This window comes from Acyrthosiphon pisum, chromosome A2 (genome assembly GCF_005508785.2).
Source record: "Acyrthosiphon pisum isolate AL4f chromosome A2, pea_aphid_22Mar2018_4r6ur, whole genome shotgun sequence".
Classification (NCBI taxonomy): Eukaryota; Metazoa; Arthropoda; class Insecta; order Hemiptera; family Aphididae; genus Acyrthosiphon; species Acyrthosiphon pisum.
The window spans coordinates 32,862,204-32,877,152 of NC_042495.1; the positions used below are offsets into that span (position 1 = coordinate 32,862,204).

The 14,949-nt window shown below is 27.6% G+C and overlaps 1 long non-coding RNA gene across 1 annotated transcript; it reads right to left on the minus strand.

Moving 5' to 3' along the window:
• Positions 1-2,851: 2,851 nt before the first annotated feature.
• LOC103307891 lies at positions 2,852-7,871 on the minus strand. The gene is made up of 2 exons (XR_510270.3): positions 7,735-7,871; positions 2,852-3,538 (listed from the first exon to the last, which is right to left on the minus strand). It is a non-coding gene; the product is annotated as an uncharacterized LOC103307891 (long non-coding RNA).
• Positions 7,872-14,949: the final 7,078 nt, after the last annotated feature.

Genomic DNA, 14,949 nt, shown 5'->3' on the forward strand with positions numbered 1-14,949 from the left:
AGTGTACCAAGCCAGCACATTTGACTCGTGGCTCACGTAATACCTACGGGCCCGCGTGTATGTGTGTGTGTGTGTGTGTGTTTGAGAGTGGCCATGAGCGTATAATGACAATGGTAAATGGACATTTTCCTGCCGACTGTTTTCGGTCTAGTAGGACATTTCCCCTCCCCAATTTTTTTAAAAGTTTTTATTCACCATAATAATATCGAATTTAATAATATTATACTATTTATTATTTAATATGAAATTATATTCTTTAAATAAACTATAAATTATATAAAACGTTTTATATTTTCATAAAATATATAATAGAGTATTATAAATTCATATGTTTGATCAACTGAACTACATGAAACAATACAAATTTTTAAAAAAAATAAGTATAAAATATAATATAATTAATAATTAATAAAAAAAGGCTACAAATTCTGAAATAAAAATGATACATTTTGTAAAAACATTTGATTTCTGATTTTTTATTATTTCCAAAAATATTCTTTATAGCCTTTGTTTGTATTTGTATTTTTTTTTTTTTTTTGTTAAAACAGTAAGTTTAGTTTGAATATTTATTTGCTTGTGAATTGATTCAAGTACTTAGGTCAGTTGATCAAAAATATAGATACGTCTATATTTTATTTTTTATTATTATTTATCAGACTATTTTTACATAAATGATATCTATAGTTCAAGGATTGAGCTACCCATAAAATGATTTTTTTACTTTTTGTTTTTATTTATTCTTCAAGAAGATAATGGGCCCCACTGAACATGTCCGTGTGGGGGCCCATGAGTTCACAAATTAACATAACGCGACAGTAAAATTAAAAACTCGTAGTTACTGAATAACATGGGTAAAAAATGTAACTCGTTAAGTTAGGAGTTACTTTTAAAAAAAAAGTAACTTGTTAATTAACTTGGTTAAAAGTAACTTAACTTTTTAACTTAACTTTAACTTATTAACTCGTTAATGCCCACCCTTTACTTATTTAATAAACGTAGTTATAGTAAATGCCTATAGTTAATTAACATTTCGGATCCGTCCGATGCAGGTAAAGTAATCTCGATGGGTTCTCACGTCCTAAGCGGCCCATTAAATATTATACCGATAAGGTCAAGGTTTTGGAAATGCTATTATAAACCAAAAAAAACGTAGGTACAGAATAGAAGGCGATAGACATAATATTATATAAGTATATACGATAATTCGATATAAACATAATAGTATAGTACATCGAAGGAGCCCCGGTGACGACAATAATAATAAATTATTACCAAGGTGCGACCGGTTTTAATGTTTTCGAACAGAAAGAATTTTCAAATAATGATATTTTTTCTTTTTCTTATCTTCGACGCTTCTATACGTTCATGTTAAATTATTCACAGGCAGAAGTTCTAAGAAATGAATACACGAAAAACCCATATAATATATTTCATGTATATATTATGCATTCAGAGAGGGTCGACAACATTATAGTATTATACGAGAAGGTTATCGTAGGTATACATCATCGAATGTAAAAGCGATTACAAAAAAAATTTATCCTATTCGTCCGTTGTGGTACCTATATTATTTTTAAATTTCTCAAGTAGAAGAAAGAATACACATTTGATAATAACGATATAATATGATAATTGTATTTGATTATTATCGATTATCAACTGCGCAGTGCACCGTGTATGGCATTTATTACTTGGCTGGCCATCGGATATTGTCCGTTGTAGGAATCATGATGCATTACTATTTTCATTAAAACTTTCAAATAAAAGGAAGCCTGGGCATAACGCGTTAAAAAGTTAAAAGTTAAGTTAATTTTAACGTTTAACTTAACTTTTTAAATTTAATTTTCATTAACTTAATTTTTAACTTAACTTATTTTAATTGATATTAACTTAATAAATAACGAGTTACTTTTAATCAAATTCAAGTTAAGTTAATTTATAAATAATTATATAATAAAAATAAAAATTATTATTGATATTACATAACCATTTACTAGAATAGGGGATTACAAATATAGTTAAATCAATTTCTTAAATAAATATTTATAAATATAAATATTTTACTGAAGTATAAAGTTGGCTATATTCTCAAACAGTTTTAGACTTTTAGTACCCTGAAAAAGTATTCAGTTTAAAATTAAGTACATTCTTAAATACCATGTTATTTTTATTTAATAATTTTAAAAAAATGTATAGTACTTATCTGTATTAGTGTATTAATAAATCAAAAGGTTGTATTTGTTTTGGCATTTTTAATTTTGTATTTTTTTCGTACTTACTTCACAATTCTATTAATTCAGTACCCATGTATAGAAAAGCTATTGGCTATTTACTATGTTCAATAATATTTATGATTTTTATTATTTAAACCATATTCCTGGGTATTTATAAAGATATTATAAAAAAAAATAATAATAACTTAACTTAAGTTAATAAGTTAATTGAAAATGTTCATATAACTTTTAACTTAACTGAGTTAAAAAAAAAATTAGGTTAACTTTTAATTATTAACTGAGTTAAAATGTTTTACATTAACAACTTAACTCAATTAAAAATTATCATTAATTTAATAACACCCGCATGTGATGCACCCATCATACACATGTACGAATACGAATCGATTTAGGTACGTTTTAAAAATCATATGGACATTGAACACATTTAAGCATTTCTGGTTCAAACTATTATAAATTATTATGTATAATTTAGTACCTACTGCAAAGTTCTATGTGGTAATGAACGATACTAATGTATACTAGAATAATACGGAATTATACGAAATATGGATGCATAATTTTATTCGTATAGTAAACTTTAAATTTAACTGAAGGAAAATTAATTGCATTAACTGAACTTTCCACAATTAATTATTTTTATTAACTTGCCCACCTTTGGCATTCAACTACAAATGAAATGTGTCATATAATAATATACAAATAATGGGTACAAAATAGCACAATGACTGTTCCTTAGTGATTGGTAATACTCATATTTTGGCATTTTTTGAGTGACATTTAAGTGACAATTAAGTGACATATTTTATTCAATGCGTGACGTAAAATAGTTGACAGTTCAACAGCTGTATATACAATAATATATTACATAATATAATACGATTTTTAAAAATGTTTTAATTTAATTCGTAATTAGTACAGCAATAATATTTTTTGATATAGTTTTAAATGAATAACTCAAGAACAAAACAATGTCATAATTTATTTTTGTTAACAACTCGTTTCGTTTCGAATAGTCGCGTATACATACGGTCGACTAATAAAAATGAAAAATAATATAATAATATAATTAAAAATAATATAGGCCCTAGTTTTGACGACTAGGTGGTTTTTTTTATAAAAAATGGCTTGGCGTCCTTTGGCCGTGTGGGTGAAATAAGCGCGAGGTCTGCTTCTGCTTTATCTCTCGCTGCTTTTGCCTTATCCCAATCAGACACACATTTGTCCATCGCCTTTTGAAGGTTGAATAATGATTTACCATCTTTCGAAGAAGAAGACGAAGAAGAAGACATGTCGTTGGTAGTCTAAAACAAAACGATGAGATCATAACAATTGCATTTTAAAAATGATTTTAAACTTAAACTTCTTTTATTTTTGGTTAAATATTAATTATTGATGAATAAAATGCATTAATATTGCTTATGTTTACTAAGGTTGTAACTGGTAGGTGTCTTCTAAAAAATAAAAGTGTTAGGTAGTGACAATATCTACGTTATTTGGTTTAAATAATTTTCTCCATGCCTAATGGGAATTATACCTAAAAAGTAATACCTGTAATATAAATTTTCATGTATTTACAGTTATTTGTTTTTGAATTAAGTACAAAAAAATAAAAAAAATAGCTACATGAGAAATCGAGTGACTATCCAATCTTGTAAAAATATGAACTTTAAACACTCATAAAAATTTAATTTTAGTTTCTTATGAATCCTTTAATTTTTTTTTTAAGATAATAGCAGACAAGCTTATGAGGAATCTTGTATTACATTTTCAAATCTTAGATTTAAAAAGAAATTTTTTTATGATTTTTCAACTCAAAATAATTGTCGTGATTTTACCGTATTTTGTTAAAATTGTAATGTTAAATGCTTATAAATAAAAACTGTGACTAAGGATTTTTAATATATTTCAGGTTCATACCCCCCCCCCCCCCCCCCAGGACCAAACAAAAAATTGTGATATTATTGATGAATTTATTATTATTAATCATTCGTGTATGCACAAACATACGTCATAATAACATGACTAGGTATTGAGTATACACTATACTTTACCAAGAACGAAAAAAGATTTCATAACAAAATTATGGGTGCCGTATATCAATCAAAATAGACATGTGATCATACACAGTCAGATAGTTGCGTGTGGACATAAATACTATATTAATATTGTCATTATCTCGAATGACTCGATCGGACAATGGAGAAAAAAAACGATTACGTTATAATCGTTGAATTACGCGTGAACGACAATATATGGTGAAATAGATACTATTTTTATAGGAGTATCGTAAATGACCATGTTAAACATTTTCGTTAAATAATATTATGAAATTTTCGTTCATTCTGTTCTATTCTGCCGAGGGGTTATTCTGCCCCGTCTATGTTTATGTTGGGGGGCCCACTCTGGTCTACACATTGTTTTTTTTGTACAGTAGAATATTCACCAAATACCAAATAGGAATAGTTCAAATTTAAAACAATTCATTTTTTTATATTAATTATTATTACTACCTAACTGTTATTTTTAACAATATAATAATACCATAAGTCAAGAATTTGCTTACCGATCTTTAACATAGTATTTAAATTTTTTATCGTTAATCGAAGACCGAAATATTCTCGTATGCTTCCCTAACACCCCCTCCCCACCCCAATATTTCGTTTTTGCAATTTTTTTTTGGCTGATATTTCGTACGGAATTTATACAAATTTTTTTTCGAAGTTATACAAGAATTTGTGTGAGGGGCTATAGAAACGTTATATGTTTATATAAAACTTTATAAGTTAATAAGTCTTTATGAAACTTCTATGCAGATATTTAGTTCTTAATTTGTACAAATTTGTACGACCTAACGTGAAATTTTTTTTTCTAATATTTTCCTAATATTTTCCTGTAACATAAATACTACCTATCCACCTCTGATTCTGCAGTTGGAAAATAAATTAATGTTGTAATTAATTTTAATAGGGAAGACTTAATGGTGTAGCTATGCTCTCGATCATCAAAAACGATTCAATTACTCATGATGAAGTGCTGGTTGAACTATCCAATAAAAAAAGGACACTAGAATTTTTATTATAAATAATTAATAATATAATATATATAATATTCTGTACATACTATGTGCATATTAAATAGTATTTAACTGTAATGAATTATGTAAATCTTTGTATTTGTTTTGTTATTTTGCCTATTAATATTTATACGTGTAATGTGTTTGATTGTTAGGAAAATGGGTAGTTTTAAAGAGAAGGTTTTAGTTATTTTTTTTGATTAGGTTTTTGACTCTGGATTAGGTTAGACGGCGGACGATTAGATACTATTATATAGATTCGTTAACATTCTAACTTCTTTATAGATTACTGTCTACTAAGAGCCTATAGAAGGCAATAACGAATAAACGGAATTTATCATAATATATTATTATACGATGTGACAATCCTGTAATATGTACAGTCGTGTTCGACATTGTCGAAATTGACAGTGTTCAAATCGTCAATTTAACAAGAAAAAATATTATTTTCAATACTTCAGCTGCGACCAGCAGCTGCTCAAACACGCAGTATGATGGGTCTTTTCGAGGGGTTCACGAGCAGAGTAGGGTATTATCCGAGGGGTATTATCACTATACCGATTGTAACATTTTAACAACGAGGCATTTCGGATGTGTGGCCTCGGGGTTATTGCCAGAGGGTCGGCGAGTTTTGTGTCATCTTCGAACACAATATACATTATTACATTGTGAGTGTGCTGCTCGTGTTCGTAAGAACGTACGAATGTGTGTGCGTGTGCGTTCTGCGTGTACGTATAGTCGATAATTTTAGTCGTATAGAATACGTGTTTGTATGGCAAACAGTGTGTGATGTGCAAGAGAGAGATAGAGAAAGAACTGAGGGCAAAGAATATTATTATATTTTCCTTAGCAAGGTTATAGAGTGTTGTACAGGTACAAAGTATAAAGTGCTACACCCAAATACTGAAATAATTACATGAGAATATAATGTATTCAACTAATCGGTTAAAATTAAATTAATCAGCATGAACCGATCAACATTCCATACATATATAAAATACTATATGACTGATTTTATTACTTAAACTTATTTATAAAAATATTTATATTTCATAACATCGTATTGTACAAAAAAATATGTGAGGTATTATACTGATATACCACCGAAAACACTTCCTAATTCCTGCACACGAATTTCTTGATAAAACGACAAACATTATAAATTATAACGATTAGTGATAAACCATAATCTTAGTACACTGTGTATCCGTACGGTTTATAATATTATACACGTAGGTGATGATTATAATATAATATATTATATATATTGTTTTTTTTTATTTGTTGAGGTTTTAGTATTTTACATTTTGACTACGCTATACCTACCTACAGTTTAAGTACCAACAGTTTTAAATCTTTACACGAAAATAATTATTTAGGAACAATAACTATAATATAGTCATTAGTAGTCATTACTTACTACTTAGTAATCGTAGATCACAATTTTTAAATTTAAACATTGGATTTTTTTACATAGCTGTTGCTTAGGCATTAAATCATGGAATCGTATATTTGGTATATGATATACTTATTCAGAAATATTCGTTAAAAATGTCATCGCAATTTCATCAACACGGCAAGCGTAGGGCATGTATAGAGAGTAGCCGTCGAATAAATTCGGCGTTTTTAATAAGTATAATCGTCTTTCTGTATAATATTATATTAATCATTCATTGCTCGTAAAAGACTCGGTGCACTATACTATTTCCATTTCTCGGAACAAATGTCACATAATGTTAAGGGGCCTCGCTATAGCATTGATTTAAGTATAATTATATTTTACGCACCTTCTAATCTCGTCGTCGCCACCTGAGATCTATATGTTAGAGGTAAATTATTATCAGTGTGTGGTGCGTCTATGCAGGTCAATTTTAGCGGTACGGAAGACCCTCGCACGCATTCGCACGTGTATGTCAGTAAGTAATATTGCGATCATGAAAACATGCTTACTTTTCACTCCAACATACGATTCTAATTACAACAATACATCAAAACGATTATCACGATTTGCATTCTAATCAAATTATTTTTCTCCACAACATGTACGAGGGATCGATCGAGACACATTTTTAAAATTGTATTTAGTTAATTAAATATTTAAGTTAGAAATTCTGAATTTTTTTGAATCGTTATAATATTTATTGCAATTTTAATTACAAAAATTAAAAATGTCGCTCGACCATTCTCTTGTATACACTACAGACAACCCGAATATTTTTTCAAAATAAAAATCATGATAATTATCGACACGTATAGGTATCGTCGGAATCAGAAACGGTAGTTTTTGACAAAAAGAAGACGTGGTGGTGGGGCCACTTAAATATAAGTAGTGAATTTTTGTTATTTATTGACGAAAAAAAAAAAATAATAATATAGCCTATTGGCTCAACAAATAATAATAAATAATAATAAGTATGTACTCACAATATGTATAAGGTGCGAAGACTAGCCAGCCGCTACGATTGTAAGACACTTTGTACGGTCACCTAGAAAGAACTAAACCCTCGGACAGTTTGTACTATTTTAGGTGGTAACATCAGTCGACATGGCAGACAGTTTGTACTATTTCAGATGGTAATAAAATATATATTGTGGCGGGCAGTTGGTACTATTTGAGATAGAAAGAAATGTATACATATCACATAATTTTTTATTATAACACTCATGTAGTCATTGAACTATATGATAAGTTATCATATAGTTCAATGCATGTACTTAACAGACAAATAATGATAATAATAATAGTTTTGATAATAAATTCGTGATATCTACAGGTTTCGTGAATTTTTAACGTATGCAAAACATACAATTATAAATTATAATAGAGAAACAATACAATTGTATTAAAGAGTATCCAATTTTACGAGTTAATTGTTTCAATTCACAATAATTATTAAAATGTGCAGTATAGACCTATACACATTATAAAACATAAGATATTACACAGTACACACTAAAATACACTAAAGTAATAAATATATTTTCTGGTTTATTTATACCACGATCGATTTTTTTCAATTTATTTTCACCGTACAAAATGCCCATAGTTTGCAACTCAAACAATAGATAGTACAAACTACAAGTGTCCGTTTACCACCGCTACATGTACCTAACCTAAGTGATGTACGACTAATAAATAATTATTATTACAATAAAATTACGGCGATTGGCGGTCCCAACAATATTATATTTAATAATAATCCTATAAAAATGACAGTGGCTATACGAACCGTGACAGATAATAATAATATAAAACACAGTGGCGACAGGCTCGCAAATATATCAAATATTATATTTAAAAAAAACTCGGGGACTGCCGTGGTAAAGCTATTGCATAGCAATTTTGTAGCTTTGTAATTATAACTATTTATTTTTGTATGATAATATTCTATTAATTAAAGTTACGCTTTAATAAGTTACAATGACCGAAAATAAAATAACAAGTTTTTTTTTGTTAATAACGGTGGATAAACACAGTTCGGAAATATTATATTTAATATAATATCCTTTTTTACCACAACATTTACAAAGGAACAATCGAGGCATATTTTTAAAATTGTATTTAGTTAATTAAATATTTAAGTTGGAAATTCTGAATTTTTTTGAATTTTTTACATTATTTATTGCAATTTAAATTGCAAACACGAAAATGTCGCTCGATCGTTCTCTTGTATATATTACGGAATTAAAATTGTGATAATTGTTGACACGTATCGTTGGAATTATAAACAGTAGTTTTTGACAAAAAAAAACGTAGTGGTGAGGCCTCTTAGTGGCTGTCGAGCGAGAATCTACACCGTAAAAATAACCATTATGATGACAACGCTATGATAACAATGTTAAAATATTATACTCAATATATTATAATAATACGTAAAGAGTAGTCGTCGAATAAATTCTGCGTTTTTATTAGGTATAATAATCGTCTTTCTAGTTTCTGTATAATATTATCAGCCATCGCTCATAATAGACTCGGCGCACTATACCGTATTTCTCGGAACAACGTGTCATATTATGTTAAGTATTAAACTAGTACCAGTTTATACAATTATACCATACAATCACTATAACTTACTAAACAAACACGATACATATCTCACAAAGAGCGATGACCGCAATCACTATTGTGACACGTGTCACTGTAGTATTAAAATGTTTTATTGAATATCACAGACTTCTATATTTTTTACTTTTTAGTTCAGAAAGAAAAGAAATTCTGTTTAATATTGTTTTCACTGCTTTTTTCGTTCTTATTTTATTATAATATGTATTACCGTTTGTTATCTTTTTTCGTTCGATTTAAAATTATCTTCATGAGTAATAACTAATAAATAAAGAAAAAAATTTTAAAAATCGATTTAGTGTAGGTACGTCGTTCACATCGTATAGGTAAATTATAAAGGTAATAACAGGGCGGTGTAGGGGGCGAATGTAAGTTCCACGAGAGTAGTAGGTACACAAAATACATACGTTAGTTCCTACTCGGTAAAAACCGAGTACGTATGTTAGTACCTACACGTCAGAAAAGGATAAATATGTATATACGAATTTAAAAAAATAAATATATGATGATTAAAAAGTATAAGAAAGATCGTTATAGAACGTTTTCACAAATAAATAAGATATATCTAATATGGTGATTAAAAAATATAAAAAAAAAAAATCACATAATACGAAATTTTATATTTCCTGAGGTTTATTTCTATAACTTAAAAACTTAACATAATCGTATTGATTAATTTTGTTCATTGTATAATCTGAATTTTTTTTTTATTAAATCTTCTTTTTCTGCGTATTTTTTACTGATTTTTGGTTTTTCGTTACCGGTACTAATTGTGGTTCTTATTTAAATGTGGCATAAATGAAAAAAAATCAGATTATACAACAAACAAAATTAATCAATACGATTATGTTAAATTTTTAAGTTATAGAAAAAAACCTTATAAAATATAAAATTTTGCATTATGCGATTTTTATTATATTTTTAATTATCATATATTTATTGTTTTAAATTCGTATACACATATTTGTATACGTACTTACTACCTGGTTTTTAGGTACCATGTAGAAACTTACATATGTCCGTGTAGGAACTAACGTATGTAATTGTTTATCTGCTACTCTCGAACTTACTATTCGCCGGTGTAGGATGTGCGTTCCGGCATTTTTAACCCAGTGTGATTATTAATTGCGCCGAAAAGACCTTTTTACATGTAACATATCTATCGATTGCGCCCCCAGGTATTAATTTTCTGTTTGAAAATATTATTATAGCATAAAACTAATATTATTCGTGATTATAATATAAGTAAAACATTATTATAATAATATATAATATTATCATTACCAAAGCTGGGCAAGTTAACCAATTTTTTTAACTAGTCAAAGTTAAGTTATCCTTAAATTAAAAATAACTAAGCTAAGTTAAAGTTAGTTTTATAAAGTTACTGAATTTGAGTAACTAAGTTAAGTTACAAATTTGCATGAAAATAATAACGAAGTTAAGTTAAAAGTTAAGTTACTTTTATTTTTTTAAATACCTTTAACTTACTCATAAACGTTTTTTTATCACGTCGGAGGAAAATAACTAGTTTTGGTATAAAGTAAAACAAATTAATAACAATACCATATTATGACTATAATATTTTATAAATACTTGTTATAACTCTACCTTACATTTAGAATATAAATTATATAATATATATAAATGATTAAAAGAAATACTTTTTGAATTTTAATAACAATGTTTTTCAAAATTATGATCTGCTAAGACCCTCTTCTTACGACTTACACTGTTTGAACTTGGAATCCTCATAGTCACACACTGACACCAGTTGACACACTACTACATAAACTGATATTAATATGATATTAATGTAGAGATTTATAAAATTATATGGTTGACAACAATTAATTCTTATATATTATTTTCTTTATATCCCAATACAATATTAATAGAATGTAGAGTGTAGCTTGTAGAAAATACGGTATAAGTTTCACCGTATCAGAAATTAGTAATTAGGTCCGTTCTGGAAATTGTATTATTAGTTATTGCCTACTTATCAATGTACACAGTAGGTATACTAGTAACAATGTGACATACATCATAAGTCATAACCGTTGTCATTTCATCGAAAATATAAACTTCCTAGTTATATTCCAAATAAGTTATAAATAAATAATAATAATCACTATTCACTATAATAGACAATAGTATAATACTACTAATTAGTAATTACAATATGTCTCTATAGTATAGTAATAAATACAATAATAATAATACCTACAATCGTCGGTAGATATACCTCCGTCGCGGTTTTCAGATATATCAATGCAAATAATATACAGTTCATTAATCACATAAATCACAATAGGAAAATTCGTAAATAACTTTTTACAAATAACTTTCATTTTAACAAAATAACTAAGTTAAGTTACAATTATTTATAAAAAGAAATAACTTAGTTACTAACTAAGTTATTTTCTACATTCTATTTTTTTTTTTAACTAGTTAAGTTAAAAGTTATCAAAAAAAGTAACTTTTAACTTAGCTTTTAACTTTTTAACTAGTTACTGCCCAGCTTTGATCATTACACAATGATACTAGGGCCGCGTATATCGACTCCGCCGAATTTTTTTAGATACTGCTTCCGCCGACTATCAATCCGCTGAATATTTGTAAATTATTTTTTTTAATAAATGCAACGCGAAACGGCCACAGCCCGTTCGAGTTCTTAACGCATATAAAAATATAATATACTATTAGTTATAATTTACATGATTCAAATAAAAGCACAAAATCGATTAAATAATATTGCTATAGCCGGATGGCCAAACTTCTTTCGATTACCGAGGCCGCCTGAGCGTACAATTTTTCTCTCTTAGGATCGACTAATGTAAAAAAATGATTTTATATCAATGGTAAACACGCCTATATAAATAATAAAATACCTAGTATATTTATCTGAAATGATTGTTTCACATTAAATTTTGAAATAATTTTAAAACGTATTGACATGTACCTAGGTAGGTATAAATATAACATAGATGTAACTCAATTATAATTTATAATAATAATTTTCTTTTCGATTTTCCAAATTATAATCAACAAGGCTTTTGGTGAAACTAATATTTCTCAAAGAACGAGTAAAATAGTTAGTACTATTAAACGGTAATTTCCGATTTGGTTAATGGAGGACAATCATGATTATTATATTAAAAATTTATCTTAACTTAGCTAGATACCTATAGGTATAAGTATACTAATTAGTTCTGTGCCATTTCTTATGAACGTGGTTATTATGGGATTTAATTTATACGAGCGTCTATGTATGTATATACATAAAGAAATATGATATGCGAGTACATATATAGGTATATATATGTATGTGTGTGCTCTTCAGTGAAGAAGACAATACATATAATGTAGAAAAAAATGAACAGGCAATGCAATAAGAGGAGATCAAAGTTGATGATTATTAATTAAAATGTAATATTTACTACTCTGTTTTGACGATTAGATAATTATGATATACCGAACTATTAACTACATGGACTAGACCTATCGGGGAAACCATGAAAAAAAAACACACCATACTTCTAACCAGAAGTGGTGTGGAAATGAATGCATTCTTATTATCGTTATTATAATACTATCGTAATTTTTTATGGTAAACATTAAAATTCATATACCGCAAATGCGATTGGATATATATTTATATATATTCATCTAGTAGATAATTTTCTGCTTTACAATTTTTGTTTGAAACTTTTTTTTGTACAACTATTATACAGCGATATATTAACGCAAAGGCCAGTTGTTTTTAGCGAAATAATTATATTTAATTAAAAGTGTACCCTTATTATTGGCCTTATATCGCAGTTTTCGGTGAAACCTTTTTATTGGACAACCAATAAAAACGATACAATAAAAAAAAAGGTCATTTTGAGGCCTTTGCCCTCGAATAACCATTAACGCGTACATTATATAGAGTTTGACTTACTACACGTTGTTTATATCGATGTCATAAAGATGTGTACCAAAATTCAGATAGCTTGACATTTTTCAAGCTGAAAACCTAATATGACTGGATTATTATTTCTATTGTATTGAATATTGATTGAAAGGATCTTATATAGGAACAAATACAATATATACAACAATATTCATATAATAGGAAAGATAAAATACATTATAAATTATAATTTAATATTCTAATGCATTTAAACTTCAGAGCAATGAGTGTCTTGATTTTACAACGATGTGAGTATTTTTCAAAAATATTTTTTATCTTTTTTTTTTCTATATGTGTGTGTACACGATAAGTAGTCAAAATAATATATCGATTATCAACTTCAGTAACTTTTCCGATTGTAAAGTGAATCTAGTTGGTGCATTAGGGAGATAAGATATAAGGTTTAAAACCGCCAGTAAAAAACAAAAAAATTAAAATTAAGGAAAGCTTAACTTTTAATTTCAAATGTTGACGACAATTACCAACTGAAAATTAACAAATTATTTAGTAGTTATAAATTTATAAAATTTTGAACTTTTATAGCTTAGGATTACAAATGTAAATGGCTTGCACTATACATCGTTCTCTGCTAGCCATAATGAGCATATAAAATTAATTAGGTATAGGTTTATTTCCCCATCCATTTTAAAAATAACTTCGTAGAATTGTATTTCAAACACTCAATCCGTTATTATTATAAATATTATGTCATTATTTAGATATAAATCTAATATTCCAAAAAAACTAAAAAACAATAAAAATAAGTGGAAGAAGATGATACTTATCTAGATAAATATATTGTTGTATTTATCTTTATCTATAAAAATTACATTTATGTTATCTTTATTTTTATCTATATAATATTTTGTTAAAATTATCTTATATTATCCAGATAATTTTTTAGTTTTATATTCCCAACACTGGGTATTGTGTTCAGTAATCATAGAATTGTATAGCAGGCCAATAATTAAAAAAAAATACAAATGTTTTTAGATGTGTATCATTAGAATATTATTATTATTTCATTTTTATTTTATTAATATTATTAATATTTTTTCCTTTTTTATTTTTTTATTTTTGTCTTTAATTATTAAGAATATTGTAATAATATAATATATTCAAGATATTTTTTTTTGCTTATTTTTGCTGTTCTTGAAAAAAATTGATATTCGTTGCATAATTGATTAGAAATTAAATTACATAATAAAGTATTCAGAATAAACTGGCGCACTTTCGCGCTTTCAACTGAGCCGCTAGAAGGGTGCGACCCCTTAAGCGAAAGTCAGCGACGGGTAACGGCAGCGGTCGATCACTGACGACCAATCACAGCTAGTGCATCTGACTCTTGTTAGGAGAATCGGACTCTTCCAGCGGAACAGTTGAAAGTGCGAAAGCGGGCAAGCTTAATACTTGTACTGCTTTTAAAACATTTAAGAGGATGCCACACCCATATGTGTTGTATCCGTCTTACAAACGTGTAACTTACCAAATTTACGCTCGGCAGTTCAAGTTTTATGCCATTAGCTCACAAATCAGAGTTAATCGACCTATTATAAAAATGGATGGTAAGAACATTATCTGTGTTTTGATGGATGTTTTTTTTACGATTATTCAGTTTTTAAAT